This window comes from Condylura cristata, unplaced genomic scaffold (genome assembly GCF_000260355.1).
Source record: "Condylura cristata isolate star-nosed mole 26May11 unplaced genomic scaffold, ConCri1.0 scaffold00001, whole genome shotgun sequence".
Taxonomy (NCBI): domain Eukaryota; kingdom Metazoa; phylum Chordata; class Mammalia; order Eulipotyphla; family Talpidae; genus Condylura; species Condylura cristata.
This window is the reverse complement of record NW_004567102.1, coordinates 61,040,532-61,057,906: the sequence shown is the minus strand read 5'-3', so window position 1 is coordinate 61,057,906 and position 17,375 is coordinate 61,040,532. Positions and strand designations below refer to the sequence as shown.

At 33.6% G+C, this 17,375-nt stretch overlaps 1 pseudogene; it reads right to left on the bottom strand.

The window, feature by feature from the left end:
• LOC101619808 overlaps positions 1 to 17,375 on the bottom strand; it is a 24,931-nt pseudogene extending 7,556 nt beyond the window's left edge.

Here is a 17,375-nt window from a genome sequence, read left to right as displayed (position 1 = left end):
AGGAGGCCGTTAGTGGGGAGCAAAGGGTGAAGGGGCTGCAATGAACTAGGTGAAAGACTACGGGCGCTGAAGAAGCGAGAACCATGTGGCTCTGAACCTGACAGTGTTAGAGGTCAACATAACCTCAATAAAAAAAAAAAAAATTCAATAAAGTAAATAACATTAGAAAACACAATAAATCTGAAGTACAATACAGCCAAAAGGAATCTATCATTTTCTATGCCAAGCCTTCTCTCACTTCTCCAGCCTCTAGACAATTATATCACTATTCCTAATTCAAAATTTCATTAGTTTACTTATGTTAGAAAATATGTCCTGTCATACATTTCAGTGTGACGCAATCAACCCTGCTGTACAGAAACCTCTGCCATCTTCTTTTATAACACCTACATTGTTGTGGCACGCCTACATTTCCAGACTAGGAAATTTTCTTTAGTTTCAAGATCTATCATAAAATGTTTTTAAAAAACTGATGAAAGAATAAGGAAAATAATTCTGTTCATTAAAGAGTGAACTCTTCCTCCAACTCACCAATTCCTACTATTAGTTCATATGTAGACACTAAGCCTTATTGATTTGTAAGTAATTTTTGTCTAGGATAAAAGGAAACATCAACAGATACTGAAGTAGAGAGGAGACCCATAGGAGAGCAGTCTGTGCACATGTGCTCATTAGATGTGATAAATGTCAGAGGCTTTAATGCTAGCACAGACATAATTAAAAGTTTCAGATCCATTTTGAGGTGGAAAGTGACAAATAATTTATTTTAAATGATTGAGAAGTGCTGCCATAGATTAAAAAAAAAAAATTGACAAAATGTCTTCTACCCAGGCCTAAAAAATCATTCAGAAAGTGAATCCAAATAGTAATTTAACACAAAATATGTAAAATCTAAACAGATAAACTAACATAAACTACTTTGATCTTATAAATACAGTAGGATCCTCATGTGACCTTTCCACATATAGCACACAGCTATAGAAAACTGGTTACACTAATTCATGAACAAACATTTTTCAGGATACAAGAAAATTCCAAAACAGTAACACATACTTATGGATAGAAAAACTATGGTAAAATTCACTTCAGATATAACAAAGTATGGAAAATATTTAAACCAAAAATATGAATTTCTAGAATTAGAATTTCTAGAATGAACAGAATTATTTTGCTTATTCATTCATCAGCTCTTTAAAGACATGAAATTCTAAATATAAAAGTATACATTTTTATTAAAGTAAAAACTAAGCAAGGCCTTTAATATTTGGCTAAAAGAGCTGAAAATAGATTAGAAAAGAAAAGAGCTAAAATTATGGGAAAAGCAATAAACATAGAAATTTAATTGAACTGTTCTGGTCAGCCCAGAGAGAATGCAGTAATGTCAATGCATACAAAATTACAGATGAGAATTTTCCAGCACTGATTAAAATTCACACGCTATCTCACAAAAGCAAATGAACAGTTTCAAATCAAGATACATAACATGAGCTACAAATATAATGCAAAGAAAAAAAATGTTAAAGCTACCAAAAATAATTACATAAGACACTGATAAATTATAAAGGGAGAACAGTTAATGACAGACTTCTAATCAGCAAATAAAGATAGCAGGCTTTGAAATATTAGCTCAAAGTGTTGAAGCAAAGTAACTTTCATTTAAATATCTTATCAAGTTAAAGAAATGTCAAGAAAATTGCACATAAATAATTTTGGGATTTACTATCTAAAAGTTCTCACCAAAGAGTTTAACCCCAGGAATAGAAATTAATCTAGGAAAAGATATTTTGTGTGGTAATAAGGGTGAACAAAGAAGTCAGTCCAAAGGTTAGTAAATCCAATTTGATTATTAAGAGGCAACACTTAGTAATATCACAAAATTCTGTTAAATGAAAGTATATAAAAAGTCTATAGAAACATGTATATTCAAAAGGCTCTGTGTGTGGATATTAAAAATTGATAATATTGTTCTTAAGTAACCTTTACTAGATATGAGTATTTCAATGATTTTCTCCATAGAATGTCTATCAAAAGGCCAATTTTGTAGCATCTATTACTATGAGTGTTTAAGCTATAAAAGTTTATCTTTGTAAGTGAAGTAATGTTTTTCCTATCCATTTTAATTTGACACTCAAAAGGATGCATATGATCATTCCAATTAATTGCATACGGACATTTCCAAGCTATTTACCACACCTTTTAAAACATTTTCTCTTTTTCCTGAAATCAAAAGTTATGTTTCAAAAAGGATAAGGAAGAATTAAAAGTACAAAAAGGGAAAGAAACGACAGTATAAACCATAAGCGTCATTCTTTCTAAGGAATATTTTTTATATAAATCGACACTTTTTGAAGAACTTAATGATTAACTTAAAATCACAGCACTGCATCCTGAGTCTCAAATTAACTGGGAACTAGCAAATTTCTCAGGGACCACACTTCAGCCTTGAATATCTGTACTGGCCAGATAAGCTTATGTCTTGAAATGTGGTCCCAGATTGCTAATGTCCACAAGTAGTAACTGGGAAGGCCTTGGTGGGAGAGGAGGGCTATATAGAGAAAAATATTACAGCAGCGTTAACAATTCATACAAATGTTCAAAATGGAGCTTAATATAAAACAATATAATCAGACAGGGAAATAAACTGCATATTAAGGAACAAATAAAACAGAAATCTTACAGACTATTAAAGAACTAAATTAAAATGCACATACACACATCACAGCTATCAACAAAACAATTTGGCTTGCTATGTTTGTATTTTAAAATTTATTAGGTAATGAAATACAATATATCAACACATATTAAAAAAAGGAGATCTAAATGCTTGTTTCAATAGTAGAAAAAGTGCAGTAAAAAAAAACCTGTGAAATAAAATTCAACTCCATTTTTTTTTAATGACTCATTGAAAATAAGAATTAAAAAGGACCTAAAAAAAGAACACACAGCATAAGCATGATCCTTACTGGGAAGTGAGAACACCCTTAAATAGGGATAACAACAAAAGGAATGACTGAATTCATCATTTCTTAATCACATAAAATTAGAGGAATTTGCTAAAGCAATAAAGTAAGGGAAATAAAGAATATGGATGTGAAATTTTAAAACAGATTTTCATAAATGATAATCTACTCAGAAAAGCCAAGAAATATATACAAAACTGTAAGAACTATCAGTTTTGTTTATGTTCGTAGCTAAAAATTTGACATATGAAACTTTAATGCTTATATAGTAATAACAATTAGAAAAGTTATTTTAAAATTTCTGTGTTCAGTTCACAACAGAAACAAAACCAAAGGTACCTATGAGTTAATCTTAACTAAAGTCAAAAAAGAAGTCTTTTGGAAAATGTCACCAATTTTGTTGACAGAAATAATGCAAATCTAATAATAGAGATAAATAGCATATTATTAAGATATCAGTTATCCTCATTCATCACTCAAGCATATTTTTCATTATTTTCCTGGAATTTTACAAATCATTCTAAAATTCTTATGGAAGAATAAATTGCTAAGACTCTCCAAGGCAATGGCAAGGGAGTAGAATAAGAAAGATTACCCAACATTATGAATACTAAGATTTATTATAAAGTTGTTTTCAACAAAACAGCATTATATCAAAATAGTGTTAAAGAAAAAAAACAAAAAGCTAAAAGAGCTGAATGGGGCATCTGGAAACATAATATATATGTAAAAGTCCATATAAAACAGACAACTTGGAAGAAAAATATCTATTCACTGTTTAATAAATGGTGCTGGGAAAACTGATTTCTATAGTATGAGTATATACTGCACTCAGTTGTACCAAATCATACAAAAGAAACTCAAAACCTGAGGGTAAAGGAAAAAATACTTTCCTCACAAATACAAATATATGCAAATACAACCATAAAATTAAAAAAAATAACCTAGCAAATATGATTACATGATAATTTCAAACTTCTATGACCAGATATGTAAAAGATAACACATTGTAAACACTGTATCTCTTCCCTGCCAAAGTGGTGTCAGTAAGAACACTAAAACAGAATATTCAAACTAGATTGACATTTCTATAGTTATAGAAAAATGTCTACATTTCAATTAAAAAAAAATATTCCTCAGACCAAGAAGGAAGATCTCAAACAGAATTTCAAAAGACAATTCATAAATGCTAGCAGAGATGACAGTGGGATGCGATTTTTAGTAGCTACCTTAGCATTTTGTAGTATGACAGCCTTTTTCACAGCACAAATCTGGAAATTTAGGTAAGGATCTGGAGCTCAGGCTTTCCACCATATTATGTACTCACTTTGCTTTACCTGGGGCACCTTCCAAACAACCACTTGTGAGTTGAACCCAGAAGGAGCCAGGACCTTACTTACAATACTGCTTGCTACTCTGATCTCCACCTCCTAACTTTATGTCCTGGGAGGGAGGACAGCAATGACCCTATCTCACCAAACTTCTTCCCCCCTAACTAGAATCTGTAAATAATAAATCTTGTGACTTTACCTTCTCTCTGTTTGTACTGAAACTGCACCTTCATCCAAATTGTTCTGAGGTTTTCACTTCCCGCTGTGGGAGCTTGGATGCAGGGTGCTTTTTTGTGACCCCTGGTGCAGTAGCCTGTGCCTCTTCATTCATGAGTCACAATCTGCATATTCTAACTTAACACCATCAGCTCCAGGTTTTCCAACATACAAAAGCTAAAATTTTCTGATCAATAATTTAATTTTAATTTAATTCTGATAAAAAAATAATTTAATTTTCTGATTAATAATTTTGTGCTGACAAAAATCTTTCAATAAGCAATTACAGACACAAAACAAAAAAGAAATAGAAAACATCAGCCAAGAAATAAAAGACAAAGAAAAACTAAATAAAACTTGTATAACTGAAAACTGTTATAACCAAAATCTAAATGTGAGTAATTAACAACAGCAGAATGGAAGAGACAAAGAAAAGAATAAGTGAGTTAGAAGATAGAAAAAGAAAAGTATCCAACAACAGAAAAATAATAGACTGGGCGGAGGAGGATGCATACTTAGACTTATCTGAGACCATAAAAGATAATCTAACATTTACATCAAAGTCAGAAAAAGAAGGTGGTATTGCAAGGGACTTGGAAAAAAATAATGACTGAAAACTTTCCAAATTCGGGAAAGCATGTAAGAATCTGGGAAAAAAAAAAAAGATAAAACCAAAGAAATTCTTGCTAAGACACTTCCAAATTACTCTCCTAAAAACTTAAAGAAAAGCTCTTAAAAACAGAGAGAAACAAGAAATCTCCTATTGAAAAATACCAAACTTAAATGACAATTTCTCAGCAGGAGGACAAGTGTTGTAGTAAAATACTGTCAGTTGAGAATCCTGTCTGGCTAGCATCTTTCACAAATGATAGAGAAATCAAGATGTTCTGAGTTGAAGGGAAACTAAGAATATGTTGCCTTCAGACTTTGCTTTCCTTAAAGCAGGGCTACATGAAGTTTTCCAAAAAGAAAAATAAACAATTCAAAAAATGTCATTGGAATAGCAGAAAGGTAAAGAGAACACCATAGTCCCAAGCCATTAAGGTATCAATAATTATATCAACATGTAAATGCTATACATACATTGCTTAAAAGACAGAGATTGTTAAAGTGGATTTGATAAAAACCTGACCTTCTGCCAGAATTGCTGTCAGGTAATTTCAACTAATTTAAAAGTATACATTTCCGTTTTTTAAGCAAATCAAGCAGAGCAATTGCTCATTAATGAGAAATTAGCACCTTGAGAAACTTATTTACCATTAATTATAGAGTATTAAATTTCATGAAATTGCTTTCCTTGGTAAAATTCAATAGAAATAATTAGTGTGCTGAAGAGAGGAAAAAGACAACTGAGAAGGTGAAAAAATATCACTACTACACAAAGTATTATTTTTTTATTTTCCTATATAAATAAATGTGACTATTAGCTCATTCTATCAAAAAGAAATAAAATTCTAGTTAAGATAATATATTTTAATCATATCCTTTCACCTCCTTATGGCTATGAGACAAAGTTTTCATAGTAATTCACATTATTTTGAATTTTTTTGGTGTAATCCTCTAAGTAAAAAAGCAAAGGAGTTATTTGACATTCGTTTAAATAATGCAGTATAAAGGACAGTCTAGTTAAGAAAATGAGGTTTGGCATTGGAGAAATCTAGATTTAGCTTTGTTTTCTATCATCAGTATAAGATTAGACAATTTATGCAAATTCTCTGGCCTTCATCTTATTGATCTTTAAAGTAGATTATACACATGGCCTATACTATAGACCTCTACCTCAGTCAAGCATTATGCCACTGGAGTATGTAAAGTATTTGGCACTCACAGTGTTCACAATGCTAAGTAACATGGTGGAAATCTGTTAAGGTTCCATCCAGCAACACCAGCTGATAAGATACATAGCTACAATTATTAATTGATTTTTACTAAATAACAATATAGTAAGGAAAGCAACATATATTTTTTAACAAGTTAATCTCCTAGAAGTTTAAATAGTAAAAAATTCAGAGAATTTTAAATATAGCATAATTTTTGTTAAAGGGCAAAGTGGCATAGTCTGTCTTATATGTACTTTACTAATTTTATATATTTCATTATCTCGTTATATTTTAGTATATATGATTTATCATGGTAGGGATTTACAGAATTCATGCAGATTTTAATTCTTACGGTAAGATTATATAAAGAAATTGAGTCAAATTAGAGAAAATTACTAAGATCAAAGAAGGGAAATATTTAATCAATTACAGGACAGGTTGTATTTACTGATTCAAGACAAGTGTTGTCAATCTTAAGTACTTCAATATTTATTCTATTTTCTTACCCAAAATATGACAAGTTCTTGGCAGCATAGTTCTTTTCCAGGAAATCATGCCTTTGTCAAAAACTCCAGGGACCTGAGAGTCAAGGGGTTAGGGAAGGTGGGTTCTAATCAATTACAGAAGAAAGGACAGGATCGGCTGTCCATGTCTGCAGTGGAAACAGGTGTGGTGTCTTTTTAGCTGCATGATGGCCTTTCCTACAAGACTGCAATTTAAGTTTGAAGAATTACAGTGCATCCATAACAGACATTTATCAGAACAAGCCCAAAGCAACACTGTGAAATAGATCAAGTATCTTTGCCACTTCCCCTCTCTTTTCTAATAATTCTTTCCCCTGAGGCATACTTCTTTCTAGTCCCAGCAGGGCAGGCTTTCTTAAATGTCCCTAATTGAGAAAGCAAGATAATTCCCCTTAAAATGTCAACTGTTCAATAGTAACATCTCCCAGGATTATTGCAAAGATTCTGCAGTTCAAAAAAAAAAAAAAAAGACATTTCTAGAAGTGTATGTCAGCATTATAATGAGTTCTTAGTATGTATTTGTTAGGGAATATTTATTGTATCACTGAAATCCTACAACATAGATACTTTATACTAATAAAACCAAGGTAAGTACTACCATTTTCCAATATATTCAGCTTACTTTCTACCCTGAGTAGGTTACACACACACATATACCTTTTGATTCTATGAAGAAAAATAGAGTAACAGGTCCATATCTGGAGGAGTGATAACCTGTGAACAAAGTTCTACTTCTACACAGACTAGAGGTATCACTGCTCTGCTTCTGCAATAATGTATTGTGGGGTATTCATTTTTTTGAGACAGTCAAAGAATGAGAAACTCAAATTTGTTTTTTTTTTTTTAACTTGGTGTCTTGGAGAAACAGAGAGTCTAATTTTGGATATATAAGTTGGTATATTCATTTATGATCTATCCTTAAAATTTCCCTATGAGCTTCTATTAGTCTTTCCCCTTCTGCTCAAAGCATTAAAAAAATTTATTCATCTTCAGAAGGCCATAAACAAACATTGTTTGATTTAGTACACCTATTGGCTCTTTAGCTAACACTACTCTTTGCTTTCTCTACTGCTTCTTCAAAGGTATTCAGTCATTACAACTATCCCCAATTTATCAATCTGAAACCATCTTCTACTGCCATTCTTCTAAGTTGTTTAAAATATTTTTAATATAAATATTATAAGGAGGGAAATATAGGACTTTAACTATCAGTCCTATCGCCTGAAAGAATGAACAACAATAGGAACAAGGGAGACTGGAAATAAAACAACTACTTGCAAAAAAAAAAAAAAAAAGTTCAGAATGTAATCACTTCAATCTGACTTAAAAGAAATTTCAAAAAATAGAGTACTTAAATATAAAAAGAAGAAATGCACTTGAAAGAAACCAAATTAAAAAAAAAATGGGGATTTAGGGTAGACAATAGAATAAAGGCCACAAGTAATACTCAGAGTTTTCAACACTTTAAAATAAACTTTAATAGATGTGATCAGTATATTCAAGTAACTGAAGGATAAAATAGAAAATTTCATAAGAAACTTACTAACTATAAAAAATCCAATGGAATTCTCAAAAGAAAAATAATGCAAATCACAAATTAACAAATTAATAGATGGGTTTAACAACCCTTTAGTTATGAATTACTAAATAGGAAAATAACCCAACAGAAAATATTCAAACTGAAGCATGAAGTGGAAGCAATGAAAATATATTTTACAGAGAGAAATTCCTAAGAGATAGTGAGATTTCATGAAAATATAAGACACATGCCATAAAATTGGAACAGAGGGCAGGGGAATCAACTTTAAAAAAAATTAACTTTTTTCAAAATAACCTATATTTCAAAGAATCAAAGTCCAGAGGAAAAAATCCCTATATAGTAGCATGTAGATTATTTTAAAGAGAAACAATAAGAATTATAACTGGTCTTTCAAAAGAAATAATGGAAACTAGGAAATAATAGAATGATGTCTTTTTTGGGTTAAGAGAAAAAAATAACCAATAAATCTAGCACTCTACTAATACACACACACACACTAATAAGCCTGAGTGAATTTGGTGTGTTTGGTGACAGAAGTTGCTGAAAAGTTATAGTTGCCTTACCAGGGCTTTCTCTTCAGTTTTGGAGCGGATAGTGGGAAAACTGCAAAGTAGAAAGTTCAAGAAATGGTGAAAGATGAGCAGTTTTGGATGATGAGACATAAAAAGATATATATGTTTGAGGAAAGAGATCCAGGATAGTTTTAAGAACTGTCCACTGATGGTGGGGATGCAAACTGGCCCAGCCCTTATGGAAAGCAGTATGGAGGTATCTCAAAATATTAAACATGAATCAACCATTTGACCCAGTAATTCCACTCCTAGACATCTATCCAAAAAGTTCAGAAAATCTAATTTCAAAAGAAATGTGTACCTAAGTTCCCTGGAACAGATGAGTGGATCAAGAAGATGTGATATAGATAGCCAGCTAGCTAGATCTTACATACACACACACACACACACACACATATACATACAGATATGTATGTATATACACATACATGTATATATCACATGTAGAGATATATATCTCACATATATAAACATATCACACATATATAAATATATACATATATATGTACACACACAATGAAATGTTCCTCAGCAGTCAAAAAGATAAATTCACGCAATTTGTGGCAACATGGATGGTGCTTGAAAGGATACTCCTAAGTAAAATAACTCAGAAAGAGAAAGACAAATACCAGATGGTATTCTACTATCTGGAATATAAAGTACCTATATTAATGGTCAGATAAACTGAAAAATTAACATTTGATAGCTAACTACAGAACCAAGCCATGGGTTGCGAGGGGAAAATAAACAAGGAGGGAAGGAAGCCCAATTGTCCATGATTTGTCATGACCCGGAGAAAAATAAAAATAAGAAATTCATTTGGTTCTATTTTGTAGCCAGTTTTGTTTTGATTACACCTACACTTAACACTTGTTTGATTTTAAAATATGTTCAATAGCAATGTAATAATTTTAATCAATATGAAGAAAAAGTCTTATCAGGTGGCTAACAAAATAATTTCACACTAAATTGGATAACTGTTGAAGTTAAAGGACCTTTTTAGGTTTTAGATTTTGCAGATAGTGGGAGAGATCAACTTTGATTTCATAAATATATTTAAAATAATGTAGTTTACTAAATGAACACTGTTAATTTTGTTTCATGGATCAGCTTCATTTAACTGTATTTCTCCATTAAGAATAACTTACTGATAAAAATGGAGCTTCATATAACCTAGCAATCCCACTCGTAGGAATCTATGCAAGACACAAAAACACTGATTCAAAAAGACACCTGCACCCCCATGTTTATTTCTGCTTTATTTACAATTGGAAAGATGTGGAATCAACCCAAACCCCCAAAAGTAAATGACTGGATTAAAAAGATGTGGTACATATATACAGTGGAATATTACTCAGCAATCAAAAAAGATAAACACATGTCTTTTGCAGCAACATGGATGGAGCTGGAAGGGATTATGCTTAGTGAAATAAGCCAGAAAGAAAAAGAAAAATATCAGATGATTTCACTCATATCAGGAACATAAAGAACCAGGGGAAAATGTAATAATAATAATGAACAACTATATACCAGAGACATTTTATGGGGGGGGGGTAGAGTGGGGAATGGGATAAAGAAATTGGGTTGGGGGGGAGTGCACAGGACTATGGTGATGGCACATGGGTGATTTGGTGATGGGAAGCCCACAGGGATTACAATAGAGATGGGAAAAAAGCACAAAATGATGTAAAAATAAACTCTTATATTTTAAAAAATGAATAACTTTCTGAAATGTTGCCCTACAGACAATTCATATTGTAAAATGTTATAAAATTCTTGTTTATAATCACACAGTAAAATTTTTGACAATTTGAAACTTTAGAATATATGCAATATATAACCTTTCTATTCCCATCCTAATATTGAATTCATTTGGTATCTTCTTTACTAAAGGTCAGCAATGTAATACTAATTGGATTAAATTCCCTTAAGCACAGTATCATCTCCTTCTGAGGTACAACCATTAAAATAATTTTTATTGCAGACAAAATAGGAGCATTAAAAATGAAATAAGGACAACAACACTGGTTGTTTCTAAAATGCTGGAATGTTCTTTCTGCAGGACTTTTTCCTATGGTTTATTTTTCTTTGCTTATGTGGATTTAACTGATTAACTGAAAGTACTTATTGTTTTAAAGAATATTATACTTAATTTAATTCACCCTTTAATAATTAATTATAGGTTATCTATAATTGTCTACTTATAAATAATGTTTATTATTTATAATGAACATTCCTGGAGAAAGTATAGTATTAAAATTCAAGATTTAACTCATGCTCAACAGAAATTTCCCTTCCTGTTAACGTTCATGGGGTGAGACACTCAGGAACAAATTGTTTTATTTCCTTTAAAAATATTTACTGGTGATAAGCAGAAACTCCTTTTCATACTTCTTTCTTGGAGACAGAAAAATAGGTACTACATAGGTCCCTCCCTGGTGTTCCAAGGGGTTAAAATGCAACACTGTGAGGCTGTCTGCAGCCATTAGAGAATGAGTTCAATCCCCAGCCCAGAGGTGACCCACATGGCATAGCAGACCTCTCCTGTCTTGCCCGCTGCGGTGTATTTCAGTATATCTACCTATTCTGCTCACCACTCTGTTTCTGGTGAATCTTCTCACCCCTCATACCTCTGACCTATACCCAAGCTCTTGTATGCATAAATAATTAAATCTTTTTTTTTAAATAAAGATACTACATAATATCTCATTTTTCACTCATGCTGTGTGGCAAAATTTCTTTTCCTGCTCCCTACTCTCCCTAACATGGGAGGACCTATGATTTACACTTTGTTTTTTTCCACCCCTTAGCTAAACACATTAGCCTCTGATGAATTCATAGATACAGATAATTATAGATCGATATAGCTATAAATATAAGATGTTGATGCAGAAATAGCTGAATACATACACACACACACACATATATATATTCAGGTATTTATATATATCTTCTATGTGTTTTTACTAAAATACATGCTTTTTATATTACATTTGAATTTGAACAAATTTACCCACCACTCTAAACATGGGAACTATACACGATGATAATAGACTGCTTTATATATGATTTAGAGGAGTCAAATGTGTTTTTGCTAATAATAACAGAAGTAATCATTTAAGATAAAATTTTCCAAGTAATGAATAGTATGAGGACAAATCCTAACTGTAAATAAAAAATTCATTTTTTGTGGAGAGCATTGGCCTGGAGAGTGTTTTTATAATTGAATTAATTAGTGACATTTATAAATCATAAGATTTCCTACTCTGACACATGTACATAAATCTGTACTGCTGGCTGATCTGAGCAAATCATTTATGGTTAAGTGCAAAGCAATGTTTGGCTATAGTAGAGAAGAGTTGAATTCTTCAGGTGGCCAGAGTCTACATTCTTTACTACGTGCTACTATCATTTTGTGCATTAACAAAACCTGCCAACCTCTGTATTCATTTAAGCATATGATTCCAATTCCTAATTTGATTACAGTTTTGGTCAAGGTTATTATCAGGGAAGCTTAGCCTAAATGAAATCACACATCAAAGTGTGGAAGGCAAAATTCTAAAATACCCTCCAAAGAGTTTATACCTTGGTAAACTGCTTCTCTTGGATGTGGATAAGTCTGTGAATATGATATGATATTATACTCTTGGTTAAGTTTATGTCAAAGGTAAGGGGATCTTTGAGTTACAATTAAAGACCGGACCTTAATATGTTGCTCTAGTCAAAGGGAATTTTGTTGGCTAAACCTATACTAATCAGCACTTTCTAAGAAGGTCCCTAGTTTAAGGGACTTGACACATTCACACTGGTCTTAGAAAGCATATAGCATGCTATGATGAGAACCAGGTTGTAGGAAAAGGTGGATCACTTCCAGAGGCTAAGGTTCTCAGTTCTATGGCTATTAGGAAGTGAGTATAGCCAATAACCAATGGTATTACAAGTGCACATGAGCCTTAAATGAAATAATATCCTGAGCTTAAACCATTAATAAAACCTCAGGTACAAAGCAAAGTCAACTAAACTTCATATAGGCTCCTAACTCTTGGAAACTACATTTTAAATAGTTAAATTTGTAATAGTTTGTCATACAGCAATAGAAAACCCATGTATTCTATGAAGAGAACATTAAAGAGGCAAGGAAACAGCTGACACAAAGGCCCAATGGTCTAGCTACTGGATGGCAGTGGTAAAGGTGGATTTGAGCTACTGGCTCCAGACAGGCAAGGTTTTATGGCCCACTATTTACATGTAATACAGAAACTTCCAGAAGTCTTTCTTGGAAGGATTTTAATTTGGGAACTGATAGACTAAATTTTTGAGATTTAAAAAGAATGGCTTAAGTACAGGAACCAATTAAAAGCTTATTAGAGCAATCCACAGTCTCCCTAAGATTGAGAAAGAATTGACATAATAAATTGAATAGACTTGGGAAACATTAAAGAGGCAGAATTAATATGACTTGGTGATGGGAGGCAAGGTTCACATATGGGGATGTGTAAGGGCCAAAATCCAGGTTATACCTCTAAATTAAATCCAAGTCAATCACAATGTTTCTGTTGAGAAAGCCCTGTTTCTGCTGAAAGAAATATAATTTATCCCTTTCCCATTATGAAGCAACAGAAAAAAACTATTTGCTGTCAAAATTCACCATTTGCTATATAAAAACCATCACTTAGCTAAGTTTGAGAGGGAAAAAAATGACATGGAGTAGCAATGACATTTATGTTAGATTCCTACCAGCACTACCTACAGCCAACATTTGAGATCTGGGTGGGTTTGTTTTGGAAACAAATAATTAGTCAGTGGTAGGCTAATGACCCTCTCCCTACAACTGAGCTTAACATGTAAACTTCATTAGGTATTGCTGACTTATTTATTTGATATTTACTTCACTATATACTGGTCCATTCTTGTACTATTGTCTACTGGCTCACTCTCCAATGAAGATCAAAACTATGATTACCTCAACAATAAAAAAAGAGTAGTTCAGAATTTATCAGTATGTTTACAAAAATTATCTTTTCCCTGCATCTCCAAAAGTTAAAGTTGCTGATTCATAAAAGAACATAATGAAGTCATAAATGCTCTACATGGAGATTTGACTTGGACATTTGAATCAAACATTCAAAAAGCCTCAAATGATGACCTCTTATTTAATAGCTTAGAATCATCAGAATGTCATTACAGAGGAGTCCTTTATCTTACATTTTTAAAATTTCAGCTTCAAGTTCAATGAACATATTTCATATATCCCACTCCATTTCATTAGTTTTAGCAAATATTTGAATATTTTCTAATTACGTGGCATCAGGAGTATAGAATTAAGACATAGTGCCTATGTACCAAAAGCTTGCAGTTTCATGTGGGAAAAGGTTAAGTAACTTCAATACAATGGAAAATGGGGTGATATCAAGATACACATACACCAGAAAAGATTGGGTCAAAAAGGGTAAGTCTAAACTATTCAAAATTTACAAAAGAAAAAGAAAAAAGGCTTAGGAAAGCAAAAACTCTTTGCACTGAAATCTTCAATGAATAGGAACTCTAAAGTGAAAACAAAGACTAATTTAAATAACAATTGAACCATGAAAAAGAATGGATGGGAGAAAGGATCATGAATCTAAGGTCCAGTAACTAAATTATAACTGACATAAGTGAAGGATCAGCATAAGGAAGTAAAAAAAAAAAAATAAGATTTGTCTGATGAGTAGGATAACATTATGTAAGGAATTGTATCCTATAAAAGAATCCTGATGTTATTATGATTAAAATAAAAATAAGTGCCAACTTGAAGTCTTTGTGCACAGATATACCAGTCCCAAGAGGCAAAATACAGGACTATGATCTTTCATTGTTCATTTTAATTCCTGGTTGTGTAAATTACTTTCCAAATTTTCCATTTTCCCATGTTTATTCTTCTACTTTGAGAGTACTGCCAAATAAGTGTCCCTCTGATTTAAAAATATCTTATGAGAGGTGGAGGGTTTTAAGGGAAAAAAAAATGTAAAAGTATTTAACAAAAGGATAAATAAGTAAATTGAAATAATTTACTTCATTTAAAACTCAAATCTTCATTTAAAAGCCTCTCCTTCCTCCCTCAACCACTGCTACCTGCATTTTCCCCACAATCTAGTCACATCCACCTTTCCAGTAAACCTCCACAATGTCCACACAAAAAAACTTCACCCCAGTAATTCCTGCTGGGCAACTAGTCCTAAAAGTAGCTCCACAGGCCTGCTGCTGTGACCCTGTCCCTGGTTTACTATGGGACTACAAAGTGCTTGTTTCCTACTTTACCTAGAAAATTATTTTCTCAGCCTTCAAAAGCTAGCACAAACGTTTCCTCATTTCCACAGCTCTCTAAACTGATTTCACTCATATTCCCGGTCTTATTCAGGAAACAAAACTGCTTCCTCATTAGTCCTCTCCCTTTTCTAACTCTTGTACTTTTCAAGTTGCATTATTACACTCCCTTGTTCTTGATTGACCTCCCTTACTGAGTTGTAGAGACCAGGATAAAAATCTGCTTCTTATTCAGATTCCTATTCTCCTAGCAAATAAATCAAGCCCATAATATATTAGCTGAATGCCAGATATGTATTAAGTGGGTTGAATTACATGAAATCTTGTCACAAAAGGAGCAGTAAGTTGAGTTCCCCAGGCCTGTTGCTTTTATGCATCTATATAAAATACAGAGCGATCAATTACACAGAAATTAATAAGATTCACAAAGGAGGCCAAAGAAGTCTAGGTATTAGACTTCAATAATAATCTTGTTTTAGAGAAACAGGTCAAAAATAAACAAGCAAGTTTCCTAGAATGTTTTGTTTGTACATATTAGTCTTGTGTTTGATAAAATTAAAAAAAAATTAAAAGGGTATTTACAGTTAAAAAAAATAATAATAATGTTAATGTAAAAACTGGGGCCCTCCTTGGTGGCCCAAAGGGTTAAAGTGGAGCACCATGAAGCTATCGCAGCCACCACATCGTGAGTTCGATTCCCAGGAAGGAAGGTGACCAACATTGCATGGCAGACCTCTCCTGTCTCACTCACTGCTCTCCTCAGCAGTGTACTACGTCAGTCAGCCTGTTCTGCTCCCTGCTCTGTCTCTGGTGAATCCTCTCACCCCCCGCACCTCTAGCCTATACTCTGATTCTGTATGCATACATAAATAAATCTTAAAAATAAACTATATTATTTTAACATTTAATAATTATTTATTGAGTACCAGCTTAAATAATGAGGCATGATCTTTATCACTTTCATGTCTTATGAGCCAAATCATTTAATTCATGGCTATCAATATCCTTAAGAAATATGATTGATATTAATGCAGAGCAGCAAGGGGCACTAAACAATAGTTTACTGGTCACTGTCTGAGCTCATCCATGAACACCATTGCAAGACACCTCAGGCTCAGAGAACAGCAATCATGGAATTTATTTAACAAACCAGAGGAAAACAAGAGTTATTGAGCCAAAAATGGTCCTTTACCTCACCTGAAGCAGTGTCCAGTGTTGTCAAGTCCTAAACAAAAACACTTCTGAGATGGAGATTGCGTTTTCCTGCCACTGAGGACCTGAGCACATGGAAGCCAGACCATAGGCCAGGAGTCAACCTAGAAGACCACGGAATACACAACAGGGGATGTTCACGAACTGCAGAGATGCCCCCAGCTCAGCACCAGACAAACAACACTCAAAACAGCAGCTGCAGAGGCTGAATGACCCCACAATCTGCCACACTCACGCAGCTCAGAGGGGGCCCCCCCTACCGGTTCACCTTCCCTGTCAGGCTATAATAGCAGCAAAGCCGGGACAGTTTCAGCCACCAAGCTACTTGCAAACCTCCAAACTTTTCCTCTCTGAGGTTGGCTGCTGGAAGTCTCTCTATGTTCTTTAGAGGCCTGCAACAGCCTTCTGGAAGATAATCATGGTGGATACAAAAATAGCTGATCCCAGAATCCCTGAAGATACGAAAATGTTGAATCCCGAACACTAAATCCTAGGGGCTGTGTAGCACCAGAAAGGCACAGAGCAAGTTCTCTATGGATCTGGGCAGAGGCCCGGAGGCCTCCATGGCTTTTTCAGGCTTTTAATGACCTTTCTATACCATTTGTAATGAGGCAGCCAGTGCAGGGCAGGCAAGGGGTCTGTGGGCGGGGGGCAAGGAGGGTGGCAGGTCTCTGAGCCCCCAGCGAATCCTCATTCTTTTTGGTTTCTTTGCTGATCTCCACTGCTCTCCGCCGCCAGGTTTACTGCCACTTTTCCTCCTCTGCTGCCCAGTCTCTGGCTCAGGTGCGCCCACTCACGCATGCGCACGCTAAACCGCAGGTTTCTGCCAACAAGCCTGCCACAGCTGTCAATCATAGATGTTAATGGCCCGAGGGCAGAAAACCTGATAACTTCCAT